This window comes from Equus caballus, chromosome 21, assembly GCF_041296265.1.
Source record: "Equus caballus isolate H_3958 breed thoroughbred chromosome 21, TB-T2T, whole genome shotgun sequence".
Taxonomy (NCBI): Eukaryota; Metazoa; Chordata; class Mammalia; order Perissodactyla; family Equidae; genus Equus; species Equus caballus.
Window position 1 is genome coordinate 25,306,181 of NC_091704.1, and position 9,288 is coordinate 25,315,468.

Genomic DNA, 9,288 nt, shown 5'->3' on the forward strand with positions numbered 1-9,288 from the left:
AAGTAGGATGAAATAAGACTGACCACAAGCTGATAATTGTTAAAGCTCGGTGATGGGGGTTCATTATACAATTCTGTCCACTTTTGTGTCTGTTTTTTAAAATGGTAGCTAATGGACCATGATACAAAGATCACTTCAGTTGCGGGTCATGGCTGCCACCACCTCCTCTGGAAATCTTTAGCTGTACCACATGGTAAAATGCTCCTTCCTCCACGCTACTGTTCTACACAGTAGAGACTTTACTATTACATCTATCTCCTTGTTAACTTGTGCCTCATCTATAAAATCATGAGCTGCTTAAAGGCAAGAGTTGTGTCTTATTCATCTGTATATGCCAGCACCTAGCAGAGTGCCAGGGATATAGCAAATGCTCAGTAAATGTTTGATGAACTGAACAAAGCAATAATGTTATTGTGATTTCTAAGAGTGGAAGGCAGACTTAGAAAAGGTGAAACAGAAGGAGGTCAAGAAACAATCTGGAAGAATAGGAATTATATCACAGTAAAGAGAGAAATATCTACAAAACACACTACAAGAGTAAACAGTATGCTGAATGGCTGAAAAAAATGAATGAAGGAATAAATGAATGGACAGTCCTTTCCGTATCTTCCTCTACTGAAATGAGGCTCATCAAGCCAACAAGATTTAACAATACTTTTCACTGGAAATATCCAACACCCTTTGTTCTAATCCTGTGCTCTTCAGTCAGCTTTCTGATATTTACTTGGTTTATCATTAGACTTTTCTACATTCATTCATTCAACAAATATTCATTCAACAAACATTCATTCAACAAACATTTACAAATGCCAGACATTATTCTAAGCACTTGAGATACAACAATGAACTCAAAAAAATCCCTGCCCTTATGGAGAACTTATTCTAGTGGAGGGAGACAGAAATAAATGGGTAAATTATATACTATGTAAGAAGGCAGTATACAGTGCCAGGAGGCAGCTGTGAGAGAAGTCTTGTCCAATAAACTCGAGTATTTGTGTCTCTCTGGGAGTTTTTAGTAAAATGGCGTTGATAAACTGCAAGAAGTCTCTTGCCTGTTTGGTTTACACGACAGTCGCCATGACTGAATACCTCCTAAGAGGAAAAGTTAAGCTTATCCTAAACAATAGTGACCCCCACCAAGGTAGTGCCAGTGGTGAGACCCCAACTAACGTCACCACCACCCTCTGTGACATCTTTTTAGCTGAAACAAAAAAATACACAACTGTATAAAAGCTACTAAGAAACAACAATTATGTTTATTGGTTTTAAACTTCCTTCTCTGATGTAAAACAAAGAATAGGAAGGAAAAGCCGTAAGCCTGATTTTCAGCAAGATACTGTTCTTTTTTTTTTTTTTTGAGGAAGATTAGCCCTGAGCTAACATCTGCCACCAATCCTCCTCTTTTTGCTGAGGAAGACTGGCCCTAAGCTAACTTCCGTGCCATCTTCCTCCACTTTATATGTAGGACACCTACCACAGCATGGTTTGCCAAGCGGTGCCATGTCCACACCCGGGATCCGAACCAGCAAACCCTGGGCCACTGAAGCAGAACGTGCGAACTTAACCGCTGTGCCACCGGGCTGGCCCCAAGATACTGTTCTTTGAATCAGAGTAATAGCACAGCCTAAACTTAATAAACCATAACTGATCAAACTTAAGTTTAGTCAAAACCTTTTGCTAAGTCTTAAAGGATCATCGGTCCTCTCCAAATAGACACATCTTTGATTGGTAGTTTCCAATTACTGGTCCAGGACAACAACGTCTGTAACTCTGTCTTAGAAGAAGCTCATTCCTGTTGTGAGAGTTAGCCTAAGGAGTCAGAGCACTTATAAAACATGTATAGGCTATATGCCCAGTAATGTCCCCACAATTAGGAATTATCCTACATTTTATCATTAAAATGTTCTGAATCACTAAAATAATTTTTCTATCACCTTGGAGCCATCCATATCAGTTCTCTCAACAGTAAGTACATCTAATTTAAGCATTTTGTTTTACTGATCAAGAAATTGTGTCCCATAGAGGAAGAGTGGCACAGATGTTAGCTCAGGGCTAATCTTCTTCAAGCAAAAAGAGGAAGATTGGCAACAGATGTTAACTCAGAGCCACTCTTCCTCACCAAAAAAAGAAAAAAAGAAAAAAGAAACTGTGTCCCAAAGAGGTTAAGGAGATAAACTGAGACTTCCTCTAAGGTCAGAGACTCATTAGTGACATTTCTGGAACCTAGAATTCAAGTCTCCTATTCCAACCCAATACTCTCTATTGACTACAACATTTTTCCTCTTGATCGCAGTGCTGTCCATTGATACTCCCAAGTGAAATTAACTAGCTTGGTAGGATTTTCTTTAGCTTTAGACTTGAGAACCAAAATATAACATCAAGACTATAGTTTATCTTCCTGATAAATTATACTACATCAAAACTGAAGACCAAAATTAATGGAGTCAATGAAAATACCATAGGCAAAATTAACAAGGTGAAGATTAGGAGAAGAAATTTTAAATGACTAAAACAGACAAGGGATTACTATATAGACCATACAAGGAACTCCTGTGAATCAACAAAACAATACAAAAGAAAATTGGACCAAGGATATAAATAGGCAATTCACCGAATGGTAAATAAATATCAGAAGAGATGCTACCTGACTGGTTATCAGGAACTTAAAAAAGCATTGAGATATTACTTTACAATCATTAGATTGGCAAAAATTACAAGGTCCGAAAATATTCAGTGATGGCAAGAACACACGGAAATAGAAAGCTTTATGCACTGCTGCTAGGAGCATACACTGGTATAACCACTTTGGAGAGCAATCTTGCCATCTTTAATGAAATTGTGTGTGTGTGTGTGTGCGTGCGTGCGCACGTGTATGCACACGCGCACATCCTATGATCAGGTTATATCCTATGACCCAACAGTTCCACACTTGGTACCACAATCAAAGAAACTCCTGCACAGGCAGACAAAGAGGAGACAAGGATAAGGGTTTTTATCTTGGTGTTATCTACAGTAAGACAGGGTTGGAGACAAGACGCTGTCCATCTTCAGTGGAACAGATACATAAAATGCATCTTGTCCTTCTCTTGTAGAATTTGTTCCCTCTGACTGAAAACTCCTGCCTTTAGATTTTTAACCTCAATCCAATCTGTGCTCAAGTTGTCAACTAATCAAATAGGTCTTCCCTGACTGCCCAATCTAAAATAGCTCACCCTTCAACCCAGAAGGGGCCCTCATCCAATACAGTGTTCCAACAAGAAAGACACCGGAGGTTCCAGTGTACAAAGGCACGACCATGTCAAGAAGCAGAGAAGGTGGTCATCTGTAAAAGGACAGATTGTTATGGCAGCCCTAGCAAACTAAGACACCAAGAAAATACTGTTTCTAAGGAGAAAAACCTCAGAGCACAATGAGAGATGAACAGATAGAGGCAGACCCGTTTGCAGGTGAAAGAGGACAAAAAGCAATGAAGTTCCCACCAACGCCTCTCATTTCCTCTGTGAAGTAGAAGGCAACATTATCCAGGAAAGAGTACAGAGGGGAGGAGGAGATGGGTTAACAACCACCATGGGAAACAGGAATAGTTACTAGAGACACACAGGATTATTGGGCTGCCTGTCCATTACTCAATAAACGTTTGTTGAATGAATACCTAGCTGTCATTCATGAATGCTTTAGTGCAACTTTATTGCGGTGAACTCTGGCAGTAACTAGCAAAAGAAAGGCACTGGAATGAGTAAGAATCTGGGTTATAAATCCAGATATGTGTGACCTTATGACAAGTCACTTTTCATTGCTGGGCCTTAGTTCCTCAACCAGATGAATCAGATTCAATAATCAGCATAAGAGCACCTCAAGCTAAAATAAATGATGCTATAATTTTTATGCAGGTTTGTGCATGACCTCGGTCTTCAACTTTTACCAACGAAGGTAGTGCATCTCAAGCTTTAGTGTACATTCATATCACCTAGAGAGCTTGTTAAAATGCAGTTTCTGATTCAGCAGGTCTGGGGTTAAGCCTGAGATTGTGCATTTCTAACAAACTCTCAGGTGATGCTGTATACCACATTCCAAATAACAAGGGTGCAGAACAGTGATCCAGCCCAAGCTCTACAAAGCTTTTAATTGGGGGCTTATCTAACCAGCCTGATATTTAGAAAAACAAAGATACTCCAGACTCACACCCCCACCAAGTGTGTCTTGCCATTCCCTAAAACACTCCTGAAATTAACTGATACGCCCCATTTGGTGCAGATGGGAAAAGAAAGGGATGAATAATATTGCCATCAATAACACTAAATTAGAAGAAGCCCAAGATTAAATGCAAAACACACAAACACATATACATACATACAACACAAAGATTAAAATCCCCCTAATCAAATATATTTATCTTTCCCAAAATACTAAATTTTTTATTTCTGCAAAAACACATATTTATCTCTGGGAAAATCTTCAGCATATTTTAAGTCACATGCCTATAAGGGTTCTTTTGCATTCTGGTTAGGCCCTGAATGCAAACACATTCACCATGTCACAAAATCTAATGATATTTCTATTAATTACCAAAAACCTTCACGTATTTGTTTAGAAGTTCCAGTGGTATGGCCACAACTAAATTCGTTTGTGGTGAGAATTCTCTTCTGCTCTAGGAAATGTAATTAGGGCAGAGATGGCCCAGCTGCCCCAGGGCTATAATATATTGCCACAAACCATTGCTATAATTAAACTGTTCCTACTGTTCCATGTGCTAGGTTACAGGGGAAAAAAACTCCACAATCCTATCACAACCAACAGAGAGAGATTTTCATTCTAATTTCACAGAAACCTTCCTCAGTGCCAAAGATGTAAGAAAAGTTGTCATGCAATGGATATTTTATATTGTAGAGTCACTGTGCCCTTACCCTGAAGCCTGTGTACTGATAAAGAAGTTTAAAATAACGTGAAAATGGAGGACTGAACTCCCTATCTAAGGGGAAAAAAACCATTATGGCTGTAAACTGCTCTTTCTTTCTCCCTCCTGAAGAAGAATCAAATCTCAAGGGCACTACTGCACTACAAGTGAGCTCGTTTAAACTGGGTTATGTCCATTGCAATCTTGGCACCAGTAGGCAATTCACCAGTCCTGGCTATTCAGTCAAGTCACTTTGAAATAATAACACTTCCCTCATTCACCACCATGTCACAAAGAATAAAGAAAAATGACAAACGCAATGAGCTTCAAAATAGTTTTGCTGAATCACAAATACCCTCAAATATAAAACTGCACAAGTCGCTGGGCTTGAGCACTGGCGGCCATACCTCAGCAGGCAGGTCCTCTCTGAAAATGTGTCATTTCCTTTACTAGTTCATTAAAGGCAAGCAAGGTTTTAATAGTTAATTAAAGCTTTCACAGCATTGCTATTAGCGGCAGCGTTGCGTGCGGTAACACTGTAAGGTGGTTTTATACTAAAGACGACCACGTTCTCTTAAAATTGGCACCACCTATCCAAGGGCAAATGCACCACCCTGGCCCGCAATTGAGCCACAACGGGCACCCCACGCCCTCCTCACCCCGGCCCCGGGTCCCTGCCTCCCCGCACCCGACTCCTCCGCCACCGTGCTTCCCGCTGCTGGGCGGACTGGGACAGCCCGAGCCCCCCGCGGTTCCCAGGGTGACGCAGATAGGCAAGCCCGCAGGCCGCCCTCGCCGCGCTCCTGCTCTCCCTCGGCTCCCGGGAGCCCAGCGTTCTTGCCTCGCCTGTCGGCTCCCCGCTGCCCGACCCACTCCTCCTTTCCACTCGCGCGCCCTCCGTAGCCCTCAGGCCCGGGCCTCACCGTTTGGCTCGGTCCGGAACAGCCCGGCTCTCCTGCTTCCACTCCCCAACACCGAGCGGCGTCGCTTCGTCCCGCGCCGCACGCTTCCAGTCCACACGCCGCCGCCTACTGATGCCGAAAGCGGCTTCTAGGAACGCGCCATGTTCAGCGTCGCACCTACAGACGACGCGGACGCACGAATTTCGCGTCACGGACTCCCAGAGCGCGTGGAGCGGGCACAGGGAGAATTCGATAGGACAACGGCGGAAGAGGAGGGAGGAGCTTCCTCTTCGAAATCGAAGGCGCCGGGCGTCCAAACCGGCAGAGTGCGCTTGCGCAGTGTAGACAGCGGGGAGCCTCTACGCCGCGGGATCTGTAACCGTTGGAAAGCAAAGGTACGCGTTGCTCCTCGCCCGGTTGTCTCCTGGGTTGGTTGAAGCTTAAATGAGAACCATTTTCCCTGCCCTATTCTAGATATCAGCTGCTAGACTGCATTGTTTTACGGCTCAGTCTCAGCAGACAAGAGTTACTAAAATTATCCTACTTCCGTGACTATCAATAATCCTACTCCTACGCAGATTTCTTTCTTTAAGGTCCTAAACTTGCTGGGCGCTCTACTCCAGAAGGACAGCAAAGGTGGAAAGATTAAAAGGGAAATAAATCCAGTTATCACTTACTTCTCCTACTAGCTAGCTTAGTGCCCTAAGTTTTTTATCTTTAGAAAGAGAAGTTGTAAGGAAATAGTTGAATGTTCATAAAGATTAATAATAATAGATAACATTTATTGAGCATTTAGAATGTGCCAGATAAAGTTCTAAGATCTTTACATGAATCGTGTATTTTAATCCTCGAACTCTGAGGTGCTTTTTATTATGCCCATTTTACAAAGAAACTGAAGCACGGAGAAGTCAAGTAACCTGCCTAAGGTCACACAGCTAGTAAGTGGCAGTGTTGGGATTTAAACCAGGCAATCGTAAGCCCTGCATTACAAAGATGTTCGTTACACAAGGGCTGTTTTTAAAAGTAAAAATATAAAAATTACCTAAATGACCACCAAGAATGAATGATTAAATCATGATACATGCATATATAATAAAATACAAATGTAATAATTATGCTGCCATGTATTTGTAGACACGTTAACACATTCACTATGCATTGGGAAAAGTGTGTTACAAAATAATGTGTTCAGGATGGTCTCAGTTTGGGAAATAAATATATGCCAAAATGTTAACAGGATTTGTCCCTATGGTATAGTATTGTGGGCATTTTTTTTTTTTTTTCTTTTTGGCTTGATTGTACCTTCTGATTTTACTGAAAGGTAATGCTTTTCAAATTTTAAGTGTGCAGAGAATCGCACAGGGATCTTTTTAAAATATGGATCCTGATTCAGTTGGTCTGAGGTCGGGCCTGAGATTCTTCATTTCAAAGGAGTTTCCAGTTAATGCCAATGCTGCTGGTCCATAGATCACACACTGAGTAACAAGGCTATAAGAAATGTGCAATAAAGAAAAAAATTTACCTAATTTGAATTAAAATGAAGAAATTGGTTTATAAAAACAGATCTTTTATATTTGAGATAATGGATCCTCTGTAAACCTAAGGAAAGCTGTAACTTAGAAAAATGCACATACACAAATTTTGCCTACAATTTCAGGACCCCAAATAAAGATGCCCTTGGAGGTCTTAGCTTCAGCTACCATGAATGTAAAATCTAGTCCTATACTATATGCAAAGCACATATTTACTGCTGGAGATTATTTACAACATAAATTAACCTCATGTCACCGCGTTTCATTGCTATATTCTCATATTCTCAGGTTCTTTGGAGAAAAAGGAAAACAAATATTGGAATTAATTTAAATTATATCGTCATTGGGTCTGTTCACAATATATTTGAAATCTAAATATAAATTCAGTGCTTTCCCCCCAAAAACGATTGAGAACTGAAAAGAGAAACAGAAAGTTGAGGAAGCAAATGCTAAATTAAAGAAACATTGGCTTTCCTCAGTCTCAAGTAGGTTCCAAGAAACAAATAAATGTAACAATGCAACTCATTTTACCTCAATAATTGTGTTATGATAACTAACTTCTACTAAATAAGTCCTGTGTGCCAGTTACTGTTCTAAGTGTTTTTAAGTGCCTGCCATTTCATATAAGTTATTTTATTAATTCTCATCACTACCCTATATGGAGAGTATTCTTTCCCTCATTTTATGGATTAGAAGATGATGCTCATAGGAAATAACTCATTTGTCCAAATTCCAATTCTTAAGTGGAAGAGCACAGACTCAAATATAGATATATGCTATCTGGTAGGAAGAATAAAAGATACCCACATCCTAATCCCTGAAACCTGGGAATAGATTACTTTTCATGGCAAAAAGGACTTTGCTGATATGATTAAATTAAGTATCTTGAGATGGGGAGATTATCTTGGATTATCCTGTGGACCCAATGTAATCACAAGGGTCTTTATAGGAGGGAGGCAGGCATGTCAGAGAGAGAGAAGAGGTGACAATGAGAGCACAGGTCAGAGTGATGTGGGGCCATGAGTCAAGGAACACAGGCAGCCTAGAGAATCTGGAAGCCTCTGAAGGAAACCCAGTCCTGCAGATGATTTTAGACTTCTGACCTTCAGAACTCTAAGACAACAAATTTGTTTTGTTTTAAGCTACCATTTGCAGTAATTTTTACAGCAGCAATAGAAAACTAATACTTGCTCTCAAGTCACAGGCTTGCTGCATTTCATTTAAGATTACAAGTTGTGTAAGATTGCGTCTTGGGCAGCTCTATATTATAATATAGCTCATTAGATGAGTATAGATTAACTCATTAGCTACCTACCAGGTTAGGAAAATAAGTCTTTGAGGAACTAATTGATCTGCCCATGGTAATATAATTTGTTGCAAATTCAGTTTTGTTTATGATTTTTTAAAAGCTTGAACAATATAAATCTCTTTTAGTAAGGATTGATTACATAAATTGTGGGATGTTTATACAATGGAATACTATCCATCTGTTAAAGATGATGATATAGAGTTATATTCATTAACGTTAAAAGATGTCCATCATATTTAACTAGGTAAGAACAGAAGGTTGGAAGAGTTTTATATCTCCAAAAAGTCTTGGAAAATATAAATATGTTAATGGAAATGAACTCTGGGTGGTGAGTTTCACTGTCTAAAATATTTTTGTATTATCTAAATTTTTCCGCCATGTTTAAGAATTACTTTAATAATCAAAGAAAAATAATAAATCAAAGTATTCTTAGTTTGGAAAAGAGAATATAAGAATATCCTGTAGCTATGTATTTCCTAAGGTGAAATGGGCATTTTTTTCATATTCTACTGGTAAAAATGAAAACTGATTTAACTGTTTTAGAAAATAATTTGTCGATATATATCCAGAGACTAAAATGTTCATACTGCTTGACTGAATAATTTCATTCTTGGAAATCTATACGAAGGAAATAATCCAAAGTACAGAAAA

General features: G+C 39.7%; 1 protein-coding gene across 2 annotated transcripts in view; it reads right to left on the minus strand.

Moving 5' to 3' along the window:
- IPO11 (importin 11) overlaps window positions 1-6,169 on the minus strand; it is a 230,143-nt gene extending 223,974 nt beyond the window's left edge. For both annotated transcript variants that reach the window (XM_001493727.7, XM_005604232.4), the window contains exon 1: window positions 5,818-6,169. The gene's annotated coding sequence lies outside the window, so the exon portion shown is untranslated. The remainder of the gene's footprint in view (window positions 1-5,817) is intronic.
- Between the last annotated feature and the right edge of the window lie 3,119 nt (window positions 6,170-9,288).